The sequence below is a fragment of the Thunnus albacares genome, chromosome 12 (genome assembly GCF_914725855.1).
Source record: "Thunnus albacares chromosome 12, fThuAlb1.1, whole genome shotgun sequence".
NCBI lineage: Eukaryota > Metazoa > Chordata > Actinopteri > Scombriformes > Scombridae > Thunnus > Thunnus albacares.
Genome location: NC_058117.1, coordinates 2,778,261 through 2,796,477, shown reverse-complemented (window position 1 = coordinate 2,796,477; position 18,217 = coordinate 2,778,261). Strand labels below are relative to the sequence as shown.

The 18,217-nt window shown below is 38.4% G+C and overlaps 1 long non-coding RNA gene across 1 annotated transcript; it reads left to right on the top strand.

The window, feature by feature from the left end:
• The first annotated feature begins 15,590 nt into the window (after positions 1 to 15,590).
• LOC122994544 lies at positions 15,591 to 16,979 on the top strand. Its single transcript, XR_006406616.1, has 3 exons — positions 15,591 to 15,766; positions 15,919 to 16,078; positions 16,243 to 16,979. It is a non-coding gene; the product is annotated as an uncharacterized LOC122994544 (long non-coding RNA).
• Positions 16,980 to 18,217: the final 1,238 nt, after the last annotated feature.

The window sequence follows — 18,217 nt, the reverse complement described above, 5'->3', positions numbered from 1 at the left end:
CAAAAGACTAGCATGTCAGAATTTTGTTGCCCTCTCTCGTTTGACCTCTACAATTATGTTTTACACTTCTACAATATGTTTTGTGACTTTGACCCATCACATAACTTCATATGTAAGTTGTGAAAGACAACAAGCTATGATCAGGGTCAGAGTCCAACATGTAGTCTGCTTTGTTTGTCTAGCAAGTCACAGCAAAAATGTACAGCTTTAAGATTGCCTAAACTGAAACATGAATCATCTTGAAAAGTAAAAATTTAGTCTAATCCTTGCATTACATCATGAGTTATTTATTACTGTTAGTCGTTAGATCTACCTGACTTCAGGCTTAAAACCAAGGGCTTTGAGTTTGCACCTTTAGACCTCACTTCCACTGGACTGGATCTGTGGACACAAGGCAGCTCAGGAACCACAGGTGCCTTGCTTAGTTTTTTTGCCAATTTAGTCAGTTCAGCTGGTTGGTCAGCCCACCACTTTGGTCCAGATTGCAACATCTCGACTAATTTTGGATGGATTGCCATTAACTTCTTGAGCCTGGCATCATCATCTTATTTACAGCACTTTATGCAAATCAGAACCGAATTGCAGCTGCGCTCATTTACATTAGTAGTCTTAGTAAATACCCCACCACTTAAAAATTGTGGTGACGCAAAAGTTTTCACCCCTGACAGTAATTTGCGACAGGCTTAATAAATATCCTCCACAGTCTTGTTAGATAAGCATATGAAGCAAGCTCAGTCAGCCCAATTCCACTGGTATACACCTCTGACTGCAGCATACTATATATGGCGATGTACTTATTATCATGTTTTTTGTGTATTATTGCTTTATAACACTTTATGTCTACTCTTGAAAGGTGCTGTATAAGAAAATGTACTTACATCCTCACTCATGCACTGCCTTCAGTTTATGATGCCAATGTTGAACCACCACATTGTGGACTGATTATGGGGCTCATCCCCATAATCAGGCATTAACCCAAGATGGTGTCTACACCAAAAAAATCTAAATTTATGTTTTATCAACAAGGCTTTTTATCTGTAAGCAAGTCTCTGCTGACCGAAATATTTTTTTCTTTTTTTTTTTGCATATGAGTGAAGCACAAGCATCCTGTTGTCAGGGGAGTTGTGGTACAACAGGATAGTGTCTTGGAGTTTTCCTTTACTCTTCAACACCCAGCACTCTTCTCCGAAAGCTTGTACACACAAATTCACACCGTCCAGCTCAACAATCCAAAACTCAACCCCTTTAGGATTTCAGCCCCTACATATTTATTTTCCTTGTTTACTGAATGCTGTTCCATAGCTTTCTAGGTGTTTTTGATTGTAATTAATTCTGGTTGATTTGCCTTTTTTTGTCTGTTGTGTGATATTTAATGAGTTTGGTTAGACTACCAGTCCTGATTTGTAGCTGGGTTACAATGAAATAATGAAGCAGTGCTCACATGAAACATCCCTGGTTTAGTTGTGCAGCCCACCAGGCATGGAGATCAAATAGCTGCGTTGCCCTGGTCATATTATTTGATCTTGCTCACATGCATGCTCACAGAAACACATGCACATACGAGAGGGATACGTGTGCCCAAACTGCCCACCACTCCACCCCCTCCCCCCTCCCTTCCCAACCACCACACACACACACACACACAGAATATGACTGAATAGGAAGAGGATTTGATGTTGGCAGCTGTGGTTTTTTCCTGGAAATTCGTAATATTTTCATTTTTTTATGAAAGTCACAGATAGCAGGGATCATTATACTTTATATATAGGGTGCATGAAATGTATGGATCTCTGGCTCTGCAGAGCAAGTTTGCCCCATAGTGACTTTGCTACTGTTCAGTTATATCCTATAATCCACTTAATGGCTGAAAGATTTACAGTTATAGGACTTGTAACTCTAAGCTAATATCCATATATCTATATCACTGAAAATAATTAACTCATACCACCATACCACCTATGTGAAAATATCACCTGTTGGTTTTTTAGGTAGAGAACCCAGCAGCTGTCAGGAACATTCAGCTTATGCACACAAATAAGTAATTTCTGCTCTTTAATTATTTAAAAGAATACTTCCAGTTTAGAACAATTTAGGCTTTATATTCATAGATGCGACTACAATGAAAGGCGATGGATCAGGACACATGAGCAGTCAGACAATCAGACAAGGTAAACAAATCAGTTTATCCAAGTGATCTGAACCACTTAATTTGGAGGTCAAACTGAAAGTGAGCGCACCTGAAATGTTGCTAACAATCCCTCATTGAACAGGAAAACTGTGTGTAAGCACAACTATGGTATTGAAGCACGAAGTCAGTCTGTAAACTTTGAGATGTTTTTACATTGGACAGATTAGGTAATAATTTCACAGTTTTTTTTCTCTTCTAAATATATTTGGCTGCTCAACTTTTTCCGGCTCCTAGTGTTAACCTCGTCAGCTCTCTTTCAGCGTCATCACTGTGTTCCCAGATCTCAGCATTTGGCTTGGCAAAAATCTAAATGATTTTTATTTTATTTGTGCACACAATTTAGTAATTTGTTGTTGCTGAGTGTTAGCAGCTGTGTTTTGGTATGGAGATGCCTACAAATAATGGATTCATTCCTTCATATTAAAGTTGTTAGGTTATCACATTCAATCCATTTGTCTGTGACCATTAACACTTTATAAGGTAGAGTTTAATACGTTTTAGTTTAGAGTTTTGGATGGAGGTGCCTAGCTATACTTTACTACTACTACTACTACTTTACTACCAGCTATACTACTATTTTGCCTGTTAAACATTCCATTTCTTTTATGTGCCTTAAACGTATGTTACAATAAAATGTAAACAGTATTGTTGAACTTAATATTCTGTTAATTAATGCACACAAGTAATTTGACAAATTTTCCCAGAGGCCAAAATGTAATAATTTATTATTAAATTGTTACTTATCTAATTTCCTCATTTTATCTAAACAACAAGCAAGCGAATTCTTACATTTCAGAAGCTGTAACAGCAAAGGTTTGGCACGTTTACATTGATTTAACAGATTAACTGATTATCAAAATTAAAAATCTTAAAATTCTCGGCATGAATGGGCTTGGTGGTACAGATGACAAGGAAAGGTTCTGCCTTTAGTTACATATTGTTCATCATAACTGGCTGCCAATATGGGCTGACTGAAAGCAATACTCCACTCCAGAGAGTTTGGTACATATGTATGAATGGGCAGTGTAGAAGCAGACCATGCTGCAGGAACAATTTGAGAAGTTTTGGATGCTTTTTCTTCTGTTTGTAATATTCTCTGAAGAATGCCCTTTAGAGTCTTCATTCAAGTCTACAGGAAACAAGTGATACTAAGATTCTGACACCAGAAGAAGGTTTTAGGTGGAGTATCACCAAAGTAGATTCACATCCACAAGTGAGTGCGATTATTAAGCCAACCTGAAATTCAACAGCAGGCAGAACTTGTTTGGCTGGGTCTACTTTATCATGGGTCAGTGCATAAGCAGAGCAAAGGCGGGAGCAAAGGGGGCGGCCGCTCCAGGGCCCATGCTCAGTAGGGGCCCCGCTGGGGACGTAGTGAACAACTACATGGGCACATCAAAAATAGGAGAGGATAACCTTCTCAGCTTCCTCTATTTATCCTCTATGGTAGTTCTCTATGGTAGGTCTTATCACTATGGGTGTAATCCCCCCTCCAACCACAATGTGGGTTGCAATGGCAGAGTGGCGCTGTCTGTATTTCTGCTTGTTTTAGAAAACTTCTCTGAAAACTTTATCCAAAATATGAAATATTCACGTCTTTTTATGTTTGTGGTGAATGAAACTTGCCAGACAAAGTTTCAGCTGTCTGAAGCTCATGAAGAGCTATTTGTGCTCATGCGTGGATGAAGCCAGACTGTCCAACCTCACTTTGCTGTGTGTTGAGCGGGACATAGACACTGATAAAGACAAAGTGGTTGGCAGGTTTGCCACCATGAAGGAGAGGAGGATGAAGTTTTAAAAAGGGACTGTGATATGTACAAAGTTGTCAGACTCGGGGAAGCAGGAGTGGACCCAAACGCAGAGGCCGGAATGCAGATATGATGAAAAACTCCTTTAATTGTGGATGGTCATGGACAGGCAAACAGAGCTGAACAGAACTAGCAGAATTTAAAGAAACTGAACTAACAAGGAGATGAGGTGCAGGTGGGGAGATGGGTGGAGAACTCGAGAGGGGAATGAACATACAGGGAGCTGATTGGCTGAGGACACACAGGGAGCGGGGCAGGGCTGACGAGGCTAACACAGGGCAGGTGTGGGGAAGACAGCAGGGCAGGGCTAACGAGTCCAAATGCAGGGCAAGTGTGGAGGAGTACACGAACACACAAGGGAAACAGAACAAAAACCATCTACAGTAACCCATCCAAAACCAACCACAAACACAAACCCAAGCACACAACCCAACAAACTAATGATGCAGTCCTCTAAAACCCACCACCCAAATCATACAAGAAAACCCTTATGAACCGAGGGACTAAACAGACGTGCAAAACCAGGAGACCCCACAGAACACAACATAAGACCAAAAAACACCCAAAGTCCAGGCAAGGTGTGACAAAAGTTTGTTAAACTGTTCAGAGTATTTTGTTCTATGGAGGATGGTGGAATACACAAATGGACTAACGTTACACTAAACTACAGCAGTCTGAGCAGGGACAACAACTGGTGAGTGAAACATCCATAATTAGTCTTTGTTAACTTTAATTTTGGTTATGAAGAAATAAATCAGAATATTATATGAATCTGTTGTTTAACTCCATGCTTACTGAATCTTGGCACCTGTCTCTGTCACTGCACCTGACTTGTTGCTGTCTATTGGCGGTTGTGCTGAACTGTTCGTCAATCCGTGTATGTAGAGCACCATGTTCTGTCCTCAGTACTGAAACATTTGAATGCAACTGGCAACGTGTTTTCTTTCTTGTTCTTCAGAACAAGCTTGTCTCAAAGTGGCGTCACTGTATGTTTTCTTAGACATAGGCTTGCTTGGATCAGTAACAATTTGTGATTATGGATAGGATATATATATATATATATAATAACTTTATTAGAAGGGCCCTTTGAGAATGCTTCGCCCCTTGTCACTCACAATGAAGAAGTCACTCATGCAAAATTTGCAGCCTAATGCTGTAAAATGTTACACAGAAAACCTGTAAACTACAGCATTTTTTTTATTTAATAGACAAATGCTTCTACTAACATTTTGAGGTCATATGTGAAATGGAAAAATCAATATTGCTGCATACAGTGAACTTACAGTTCAACAGCTGTTGTATAAATATTACCACAAGACATTTCAGATACGGTAGTTCAACAAAGATGTAATGAAAACCTTGAAGGCTCTTAAACGCACATGAAGACAGTTGACCGTGTGGAGTGCTGAAAAATGTAGTACTTAGCTGCATGTATTTGCCAGCACAAAGGCCATTACAGGAGACCTGTGTGTAACCCCGATCACTAATGAGTTAAATGTAAAAATTGTAAGAGGGCAGAAGCTTGTAATTCTCTCGGTGTAAACTTGTGGTGCAACTAGTAGCCAGTCAGAATGGACTCTGTGTTACATACAGGTAGCAGAGGCTACACAGTCAGATGAATGGTGCTATTGCAGGGGGAAGAGCTGCTGCAGGTCAGTATAGGAAAAGTTTATTTTAACAACTGCATTCAACCTCAGATCTTTCAAACATGAGGTGTAATGCGTTGTGCTTTGTTAATGACTTGTATATGTCCACCAAGCCGACGTTAACCATGAAAACCTGTTGAATGAAAGCTCTGAATGCCTGAATTGGTGAATCGCGCTGCAAGCCATTAATGTGTGTGTTTGTTTTCCAGGTGCTAAGGTAGCTGATATTATGGAAAAATGCACCAGCCTCCTTGGCAAATATCCCAGTGCATGCAACATTAACATCCATGTTGGTTGCAACGACGTCTCTGAGCAGAGGTCTGACATCTTAAAACAAGATTTTATCAAGCTTCTTGATAAAAGCTTCTGTGGCAGAAGAATTTTTATTTCCAGACCCCTTCTTCCTTTTAAACAAGGCATCAGTTGCTTCAGCAGGACTCTTGCCCTCCACACCTGGCTTCAGTATTCATGCCAATCACAGCACAGCGACAGCCCTTATAAACGTTTTTAATGATATTCATTTTGGTAGTGACTAAGGCAAGACATCAATTTTAGTGCTTCTAGACCCTAGTGCAGCCTCTGCCACCGTTGAGCACAGTATACTTTTACACAGACTGGAAAACTGGGTTGGTTTTTATGGAACAATCTTAAAATGGCTGAAATCATACTTGGAGGGCAGGGATTATTTTGTTGCTATTGGGAACCATAATTCAAAACACATGCCCTTGACCTGCAGTGTACCTCAAGGGTAAATTCTCAGCCCACTTCTGTTTAACCTACACATGCTCCCACTCGGCCACATCCTTCAGAACAACAACCTTGCCTATCATAGTTATGCAGATGAGACTCAAATTTACTTGGCTCTTTCATCCAATGACTACAGTCCTATAGAGTCATTATGCAAATGCATTGTGCAAATAAATACTGTAACATGATGTCTCAAAACTTCTTGCAATTAAATAAAGAAAACACAGGTCATTTTATTTGGCAGCAAAGATGAGAGGTTCAGAGTTGCTGCTTACTTAAAGGACAAGGCACTAAAAACTAAAGAGCAGGTTAAGAACCTTGGTGTTTTAACTGACTCTGACCTAAGTTTTAACAGTCATGTAAAAGCAATAACAAAATCTGCATTTTAACATCTTAAAAAACATAGCCAAAGTCAAAAATATAACACTGTGAGGCCTCTTAGATCATTAGGGAGTGGACTGCTAGTGGTGCCCATGGCAAAATCTAAACAAGGAAAAGCAGCTTTTAGTCATTATGCAGCACAGTGATGGAACCAACTGCCTGATGGTCTCAGGAATGCCCCAACCCTCACAGCTTTTAAATCCAGACTGAAAACCTTATTGTTCTCAAGTGCTTTTAACTAAATGTTGTAACTCAAGGTCTTCTTATTATTGTATTATTATTATTTTATTTTCTTAATTATATTTTATTTCCATATAGATTTTATCTCTTTTATTTTGTTCTTTTCCAGTTGTTTTAACTTTGTATTGTGTTGCTTTAACTTCTCTGTACAGCATGTTGAATCTGCCTCTGTGTACGAAAGATGCTTTATAAATAAAACAGCCTTGCCTTTCAATATAAGCAAATTATATTTAAACACATTCTGTATTCTTTTAAATACAGACTAATCTTTCAAAGCAAAGTGCATTCAAATCACTTCCACTACTTTAACATTCATGAAGAACCCGAACTAATTTCAAAGTCATGTTTGAACTTCACACAGCCATCTGAATGAAATTCCAATTTCTTAGCAATAGTTTTGTTTAAAGATGTACTACCTATTTTTTTTATAGGCCCAACAGTGGCAAAATGTTTTCCCAGATCAACTGTGAACTGCATCAAGTTTAAATCAAGTGTGAGGAAATTCTGGGATATGGGGGAATTACTGAGCACCAAATCAAAACAAAGAAACTAACTTCAAAGGAATAGTTCACCACTCTGAGAAATGTGCTTATTTTATTTCTTGTTAAATAAGATCATCTCAGAGCTCACAGACTTTAGCTTTGCACAGACACGCTCGCACAAAACAGTCTCCCCAATCAACTCTGATTAAGCAAGAAATTTGCGTTTTTGTCTACAGCTACACTTTTTTTCCATTTGCTTAAACATACACCAGGCTATCTACCCAAGCATTTCTCTGCATTTCTCCCACTCCATGTGTTTCTCGCTCTTTCCTGGTGTCTCTGCCATTTTTTTCTAATTCAACCCTCTACGGTTTTCTTCCTTACCTATGCCCAATTAACACAGATGGCACTGACTGATACCTTCAGTAACCAATCCAACAAAAAAACCAAACTAGAAGGCACAATCTGTTATGTTTTTTTTTTTTTTTTTAGTTTACCCCACTGTTTGCCTTCAATGTTGTTTAGAATTGGTTATTGTAACTACTTAGTGAACCCTTGAACTATTTACATCCTACCTTAGTTATGATTAAATTGTCTTAATCTCAGTTAACTGTTTTTCTTTTATTAAAACTAAATTACTTTCAGTTTAATGGTCTTACTAAATTTTCCCACCTGACTTTATTAGGAGCTAACTTGTTTTAATCCCTTCCTTTTACACCACGCTACACTTATTTTGTTAAAAAAAAAAAAAAAACCTGACAGAGAATGTGTCACTGTCTGCTCTTTAGCCAGCAGCCTGCGCTTGTGCAAACTGACAAATACCTTGGTGGATTTTGAGAGACAAAACATACTATTTCATGTGCTGAGGTTCTGTCCATGGTGTTGAAAGGTAGGCTTGGTAGGTGTGCTAAACGCTAAAATAACTGTCCCCCATCCTGATGAAAATGCGTCTGGTGCGTGTATAAGTGCATACATTTCCGCTTTCATGAACATGTTGTACACTTAAGGGTCCCAGTTTGGGGGTTTGAAAATATGGTCATCCTAGCCCACAATCAACAACAATCCAGCACATAAATCCCCGTAAAACGAAAACTGGTCATCTTTAAACTTAGGTTTTTATACAGATTAAACAAAGACTAAACAAGACATAGTGTTAATTAGTCAGTTTTAGAGGTGCTGGTAAGCAGGATTTTTTTGGACAGAGCCAGCTGTTTTCCCTGTTTCCACTCTTTACACAAAGCTAGCTCACCATCTGCTGGCTGTAGCATCATATTTTATGGACGGATGTGAGATCGGTATTGATCTCTTCACCTAACTATTGGCAAAACACTGCAAAAAGCTATGTTTTATGTTGATGTGCTACAAGTTAGAATGTTTGGTAGCTGAGTGTGCTCAAATCTACTGCGGGTTCTGGTGATGAAGCTAACATATTCTAAAAGCTAACAAAACCCAAAATCATCAAAGTTTTCAAACTTGTGGAACACCAAAAATGCTGTGCAGACATTTGTGACTTTCTATCTCCCTTATTTCTTTCCCTAACTATAATCTCTGTAGTCCCTTGCCTTAATTAAAAAAAAAATTCATTACAGAAAATCTCTCAGTTTCACAGGACATTTATGCAAACATTTAGCGTTTATGTCACTGCTGTACTCTGATTCCCACAGAACAGAGAGAAAGAGCAAACATGGAGGACAGAGATGTAAAATGAATGCTGACCTCATTCCTTCAGACAGAAATGATGAAAAGCTTCATCAGTGTCCTACTTCTGGGGTTTAGGTGTTACACTGTCATATTTACACACACACACACACACACACACACACACAGTCTTCCTTTATACTCATGAGGTCATTTAGTCGTCTCATTTTCCTAAAGAACAGCCTGTGGAGCCTTACAAATGCATTAGAGCTGCAGTTGGTAACTTTGATCCACCAAAGGGGCGCAATTATTATAATTTTTAAGTATGAATGAACTTTTTCTATTAATTTTCTATAAATTACATTTTCCAGTCACTGAATTCAGTGATCCGACTTATTGTATGATGAAAGGGCTCACATTGTTTCTTTTTTAGTTTAGAAGGCGGTGAGGGGTATTCAGCTGTTTGTAATCTGCAACCTCACAGCTAGATGGCACTAAATTCTACACACCAGTCCTTTAATGTACTGGCTGCATCTGTTCTCCTGAGCAAGATCATGGCAAGATCTTGACGGGGTGAAAGTTAAATGAATCAAATTCTACAATTCTACATGTAATGAAGACTGAAATATCACATATAACAACTGTGTGATGGATTGTTACATTTTGTACAGAAATTCGTGATCTCCAGGGGATGAAGTCTAAAACTTTAGTTAGACTTTTTTTTACCAGCAGATAAAAAATACAGTAATATCGACTTTCGTACAAAATTTAATACAGATGTTCAAAGTTCCCACATGATGTATCTTACAGACTTTGGCGATCCCCTGACTTCCTGCAAGTTGTCATTTTTGGGATGTGAAATGCTATTGGATGTATTACCACAAAAAAATTGGTAGGCTACAGAAATTCATGCTCTACACAAGATGTCTGGTAATAATTTGTTATCTTTTCTTTCAGGACTATCATCAGGTCAAAAATCCAATTTGTCCAATACTTTGGTTTATGACTAAAATCAGCATGTTAACATTGCCATTGTTAGCATGTTAGCATGATGACTACAATCATACCAACCTCTACCATTTTTACAGTCCTCAGTCAACACTGTAACTAAAGATCAGACTAATCTTTGGACCTCAGCGCTGCAGCCTCACAGAGCAGATGATGTGGAGAGTATTTTTGTCTTAAAACATGTCTGGAGGGGTCTTTAATGAGCCAAGTTTGTAAGTTGTATGTTTTCACTTTTGATAAACACTTCCTCCATGCTTCCAGTCTAAACCAGGCTATAGATGTCCTGGATCTATAAGATTTCTGTACTGGACAACAGAAATAAAACTGATATTGATCCTCTTATCTGACTCAGGGTAAGACAGCAAAATCCATCCAACTGCAGCAGACTAGGACTTTTAACTCTGACAAGCCTGTATGTTGCTTAGTTCAGGGAGGTTTGGTGATGTCATAATTTAATTCTCATCTAAACTATTTTTGAATACTGAGCATGCCTTGTAAAATTCAACCCTCTTTTACCTTTTCTGAAACATTCTGTAACATAACCGTTGGTAAAACTTGTCCAGTGAAATCTGACATTCCTGAGATTGCGGGTGAATGTACTTTTCTCCGAGAGCCACACACACACACCACAGAAGTCATCAGTTGAAGTATAAGTGGCTGATCCACAGAGACATCCAGATGTTTCTAATATCTAATGTAGACAGATCAATCTCTGCATCTATATTCCATAACCGCACACCTCAGCCCCTCTGTCTTCTTGAAGCCCGTAAATCCTTTCGACCCGCAACTGCCACTCAGGTTTAGAGCCAGAGCAGGCAAATATTCTTTATAAATCTTTTATCGTTTCTTCTCAGCAGATATACTGGCAGTTCAGACGCAGATCGCCTAATCCTGCCTCTGCTTGAAAGTTTGGAGTTAGCATGATTTTGGTCCACAGTTTACTGAATATGTGTGGAGGTCTGTGTGTGTGTGTGTGTGTGTCATGACAAAAGAGCCTGAGAATAGGCCACTGTATCTGTGGGATCGTACTGTATGAGCCATAAAGCCCAGTTAATACATAAATCCTGCTGATATTAAGTACTACACTGTGCTGTTGAGAGAGGGCCAGCTCAGCTCATATTTATCTTTACATAGACAGATACAGTGTTAGCTGCACTATATTGATGCTTCTGACCAAATACCCTCTAGGTTTGGTTTGGATATGAAATAATAAAACTGGAAACATTGCACTGCACTACAAGTATATAAAAAGGCTGTTTTTCTATTACTCTTTCAATTAACTTGAGTCTGTTATAATATAAAATGATAAAATGATCGTGCCAGGAACAATGATGTTTTTATTAGGGTTTTGAAACATTTCTGTTTTGTGGACTTATTTTTAGGTCTCCAAGTTCTCTGCAGTTCCAAGCAATTAGTTGTCAAGCTGTCACTTGACTCAGAGTACACTCTTAGAAGAAATGTGTTGAAAATGTTGACACTTACTGTTTAGTACTTTTTTTTTTTTAAATGTTGAGTCAGTTAAAATCAAACTGTTGGATAAAGTGAACTGATTTACACGCAGTTACAGTATGTGTATATTTAAAATGAACAGTGTGTGTGTTTGCTCTTTCCACTCAACAAAAGATGTGTTACACTGGTCTGCTGAACATATTATGTGTATATCTGTGTGACAGCTATTCAGTCTGTCATCTGATGCTAACTTAGCTGTCAGACTTGTCCAAGTAGGGTCACATGACTTTCAAACAGTCTATCTGTGGTGCCAGGTTGCTTGTTGAAGTAGAAGAAAAAAATTACCTGTTTTTATAATTTATGCATTTCATTCGTCTTTGATCGTCTTGAACTAATTTTGGGTTAAATAATGACACATTGGGTGCCCTGGTGGCACTAATGATTAAGTCAAGTCAAATTTATTTATAGAGCACATTTAAAAAGGACAGGAGTTGACCAAAGTGCTTTATAGAAAAATGGAAAATACAGTTAAATAATTAAAACAAAACAAAATAAATAGATAAATAACTGTAGATTTTGAATTTTATCATGCTATTAAAAACTAAGGGGACTCAAAAGCGATTTTTATAAAGGTGCATCTTTAGCTGGGATATAAAAGTGGTGATAGGTGGGAGGATCTGACAGTGAGGGGCAAACTGTTCCACAGTCTGGGAGCAGCAATGGAAAAAGCTTGGTTACCTTTTGATTTTAACCAGAAACATGGAACAGAGAGAAGTAACTGATCAGAGGATCTGAGGGTCTGGATGGACTGAGGAGACCAGAGATGTAGGCTGGTGCCAAACCATTCAGAGCTTTCAAAAGAAATAAAAGAATCTTAAAATCAGTTGTGTTTTTCACTGGTAACCGGAGGAGGAGGCCAGTACAGGGATGATGTGTTTTTTTTTTTTCGTGCCATTTTGAACCACTTGCAGACGTGAACTGACTGCCTCCCACATGAAGGGAGTTGCAGTAGTTGAGATGTGAGATGAGAAAAGCATGTAAAACTGTCTCCAGATTTCCAAAAGAATGAAAAGGTTTTATTTTTGCTATTAACCTCGTAAAAAAGCTACTGCCAATGACTTTGAAAAACTTTTTCAAATTTTAAAGCAGGGTCAAATGCAGATTAAGGCATATGCCACATAACCACAATATCTGAAAGTTCAATTCCCATCCAGTCATACCCCCCCCCCCCCCCCGTCTCTCCCCACATTTTCCTGTCTATATCTCCTCTACCACCATCAAAGGCTAAAATATCAATACATTTAGTTTGGGGCGGCTGAGGCTCGGGAGGTAGAGTGGTTCGATCCCCGTCTGCATGTCCAAGTGTCCTTGGTCAAGACACTGAACCCCAAATTGCTTCCAATGAGTGTGTGTGAAAGGGCGAGTGAGCATTAGAAACATTGTAAAGCATTATATTGCGCCTGATGAGCAGGTTGGCACCTTGCATGGCAGCCTCTGCCATCAGTGTGTGAATGGGTGAATGTTGTGTGTGTTGTAAAGCACTATGAGTGGTGAGTAGGCTAGAAAAGCTCTATTTCAATGTAGTCCATTTACTATTTAGTTTTTACAAGTAAAAGTCCTGCATCAAAAATCCTGCTTAAAGGTGAAAGTACATAAGTACTGTCAGCTTGATGTAGTTAAAGTATTGCAGTAACAGTAGTGGTTTGGTCCCTCTGACTGATATATTATTATATATGACATCATTAGATTATTAATAGTGAAGCATCAGTGTTAGAGCAGCATGTTACTGCTGTAGCTGCTGGAAATGGAGCTAGTTTCAACTACATTGGAAACCACTTATATGGATCAAACAGCTCGGGACAGAATCATTCCTGTACAAATGCTGTTTAAATACTCGCTTACAGAAATCAAGTAGTCTGCTTACAGTGTTCATTTTTAGGTCTTTTGATATACAAAAACATGGGAAAAAATTAAAATTATGGTAATTCTATTTATCTATTTTATCTTACTCCCATTATGCATGTATGATATGTACTTAGCGGCTGTGGCACCATTATGTTGCAGGGTGTGGGTGTGTTTATTTGTCACCACTGTGAAACAATCGGAAAATAACATTTTATTTCTCTCAGTCACCAGCTCTCTCGCTACCACTGCTCGCTCTCCTCATCCACTCTCCAGCTCTCTCGACCACTGCTTCTCTCTCTCTCTCTCTGTCTCTGTCTCAGCTCGCTCGGGCACATTCTCTCTTTCTCTTGTCTTTTTTATTCAAATGATTCAGGAAGCCATCAGCAGCGAAACTGCAGCGAGATGCAGCAGCAAAACAACAAGCGTTTGAAACAGCTGTTCTGTATTTTGAAACAGTCATTAAAATTCAGTAAATAGCGAAGCTGCCCATTTCATTACTTTATAGGTATGTAATTAATATACAAATGTCAATTAGATGGTAATCTGCGTGAGAAATACAGAAAAAGAAAAAAAAAAAAACAGTTAAAATAATCATTTGCTTATTGTGATCAATTTGACCCAGACAGACATGATCACTTTAAGCGGTTTCCACTGTACTTTATATACAGTTAGTTAGTTTAGCCCAGTGGTTCCCAACCTAGAGGTCGGGCCCCTCCAAAGGGTCAGCAGATTGCACTGACCTTTCAGTCAGTTTTTGGACTTTTTCTCTAATATTTGATTTTTGCTGAAATATTGGATCATTTCAACATTTACTGAAATGAAAGCATGTGAGAAGTTTAGAGGGAAAAATTTATTTTCCCTATTCCCTACTATTTGGTGGAGCTGTTAACAACCCATAGACATGTGAAATGTGTCCCCGACTACACACTGCTTTTTGTAAGACGTCAAAAGCCAAAAAGGTTGGAAACCACTGGTTTCATCATTAACAATGGCCCTGTTTACACCTGGCATTAACATGCGTCCCGGGTGATCCAATCACAAATGGACAGCTCTAAGTTCAGGTGTTAACGCACCCAGGACACATTGAGATCTGATCATTAAGACCACATTCGTAGGTGGTCTGGGCCACATGTGGCCACATTTCATTCAGTAGTGTAAACACAATGTGTCCTGGGCCACACTGAAGGACCACCTACTCAACTGATGTCCTCTATTCTCCTGCAGACTAGGCACAGGAATTGAATTGCTGCCTCCTGTGTTCAACTTGTTTGATGACAGGATAAAAAAATGCATTATTTTGTTTTTCCGTTTTTTATGTGAATTAAAAAAACGTAATCCACTTCCCGTTTCTTCCTCTTTAAATCAACAATTGGAATAGAAATTAAAAAACAGAACCAAAAAATAACTTGTTTTTCGCTTGTCTGTCTAAAAGAATATTTCAAATTTGATTTTCGTGAGGGGGCATACAATGCATTGTATATTTCTTTATCCTGTTATCAAACAAGTTGAGCACAGCTTTGGACGGAGGGTACACTCGCGCCGGTTAATGATGAACAAATTTGGTCTTTGCAAATGGAAATGATGTATGTGTTTATTTGCATATAGAGCGGGGAATTGAGATCTGATTACAAGTGGTCACTCAAGACGTATGTGGGGACGCATGTTAATGGCAGGTGGGTGTGAACAGACATACTTAGAGCTGTCCACTTGTGATCGGATCACCCACGATGCATGTAAATGCGTGTTGTATTTTAAAAGCTTGTTATATTATCCATTGTGTCAAATCTTCATCTGAAAAGTAACTTAAACTGTCAAATAAATGTAGTGGAGTAGAAAGTACTCTGAAATGTAGTGGAGTGGAGGTATAAAGTTGTATCAAATTGAAATACTCAGTAAAGTACAAGAACCTCAAAATTGTACTTAAGTACAGTATTTGAATAAACATACTTAGAATACTTTCCACCACTGCCTACTGTCCCGCACAGTTTATACAACTTTTTCACATTTCACCTAAGCAGTAGTCAGAGGCGTCGTGCCATCAACTTGAGGGCATGCCCCCTCAAATATTTGACACTAGATGGCTTTAGAAATGTTTCAATTCTATTTTCAGAGTTTTTAATTAGCCTTAATAATATAGATAAAATTTGCTTTTCTGTATTTCAAAAGATCATGCCAAACGTGGACATGCTGTTTAACCAACTGCAGAAGAGGAATATCAACTCTGTCTACATCACAGGAATCATCCAGAGGTTCACTAACAGCATGCATGGTCAGGTAAATAATTATTTATCATTGGCTGAAGAAATGCTTATTATGAGAAAAATGTTTCAATCTTAAACAGTCTGTAAAAACATAAATATGCATGGCTGAACAAATGAGAGCACAATAACACAGTACACAATGACAGACTGATTTTATCTCTCCAGTAGGTTAGTTTCTGAAACAGTAATTGTGAATGGTAACTTGTGTTTTGGAGAAGGGATCATTCCTTCTCTGCATGGGGAATACAGTGGATCTGTGCAGCAGCAGCACACAAAGAGACAGAGGACACTGGGACAAGGAGAACAACAGTGGCTGGCTACAGAGGTAAGCTGTTCTGTTTACAAGACACTCAATTAGGTGTTTTTACTTATTTAATTATTTATCAATGTGTAAAGATGTGTGAAATTATCCTCTGCTATGTTTCACTGTCTGCCTTCTTCAATTCCTGTGTAATAATGAGTTGTTTTTTTTATTCTGCCATGTGATAGGTGTGAGAGGAGTTCAAGGCTTGCAGTGGTGCACTGACTCTCTTCCAGTTTTTCATGGAGAACCTTCAGGGCACATTCACTGACACTGTCAGTCTCCTCAAGATTCTCATCACCACACCCATGACAACAGAAGAATCAGAGAGTGCCTTTCTACTTTAAAGAAGATCAAGATCTTCCCCAGGAACACCATGACACAGGATCCCCTGAATGCTCTGGCTATGGTCTCCATGCAGAAAAACTATCAGAAACATTCCTGACTTCAATAATAGGGTTATTGAGAGGTTTGCCACTCAGAAGGACTGAAGGGCAAAATTCCTGTACAAATAAGATGTCAGACACACACACACACACACAAACTGATGCTATTTTTCTTTGTACATAGTTGACTTTAGCATAAGACATCATCCAGCTAAATATGTCACTCTAGAAATTCCTTATATTTTGTCTTAATAGTGTGTTTGCTAATATTACTGTACATGTTTCTGGAATGTGCACCAAACAAACACTAACCAGACTCAGTCTATAATCTAACGATGCATACTGTGCCTTCTATCTGAGCACATTAAGTCTGCAACTAATGATAATTTTCATTATCTATTATCTTATTTTCTTGATTGTTTTGTCTATAAAATGATTAAAAATGTGAAAAAAGCCCCTTGCAATTTCTTAGAGCCTACAGTGACATCTTCAAAGTGCTTGTTTTCTCTAACCAACAGTTCACTACCGAAAGATATTTCATTGACTATCATTTTAGACAAATAAAAGGAGCAACTCTTCACATTTGGGAAATAGAAACCAACAAATGTTTGGAATTTGTGCTTGAAAAATGAAAAATGAATTGAAAAATCACTCAAATGATGAAACTATTCAGTTCCAACAACATTATGTGTAAAAATAAATACTGTAAATACTGTATTTCCTCAAATAGTGGCCGGGGCCTTTCTTTATCTCAACTGCAGAGTGTACCAGGCCTTTATTGGAAGCAGGCTTGTATAAGAGAGAGGCCTTTATTTCTAACTCCCTCTGTTTGATATGTTTGCTCATATTTTAGTACAAAGCCTCCTTGTTTTCTAATCTGCTTCCATTTGCTCTGTACAATGCTGTACAAAATTCAGTCACTTGCACAGGTCCCGTTTGGTACTTCAAATGTAGCTACTGCCATCTGGTGGCACTTGTACGTTCCTACAAACCACAGTTGACTGAGATATTAACACATTCATATAATTATAATAATATAATAATGACAAACTCTTCCTCTATAGTGCCTTTCAAAACCAGAGTTACAAGGTGCTTCACAAAATACAATATCATACAATATAGGTTTAGGGGAGGCTTTTCTAGAGTGGAGGTTAGTCGTTAACTCCGCTAGCTGTGTTGTGGCGGCTGTCAGCAACTCCAACTGCTGAAATCGGCCCAGCAAGTCAAAGAGTAATGCTGAACTGTAGATTAAGTTAAAAAGACTCCAAAGTCATTAAGAACCAGCATTCATCTTCAATGTTCAGTGGGGAAACTATTTAATATCAAGAATTATAAATGGAGTTTGGCATGTTTGTCAAAGCGATAGCACTTCTGGAAGGTCATGACCATGAGGAGTGCCTAAACTCTTTAATACTGGCTTTAATAGTCACTGACTATTTCACAGAGCACTGGTATCCTGCAGTTTGTGCAGGATACCAGTGCAAATTATATTGGGATGGTTACTGAAACTGACTGAATATGGCACAGCCCCACCTAGAATATTTTTTAGCAGCTGCCACTGATTTTAATTATGAATACTGCTGAGTTATTGACAATTATTGATTATACCATGGTCTGGCTGAATACTCTTGTCTGATTGGCTGACAGATGTGTGTTAAAACCATTTAATGCATGCATAGTTCGACTCAAGTTTAATGACTGTTTGAAATTCAGCCACTACCCAACTTGTAACCATAGCAACATTAAAGAGCACAGCTGTCAAAGCTTACTCCTTATG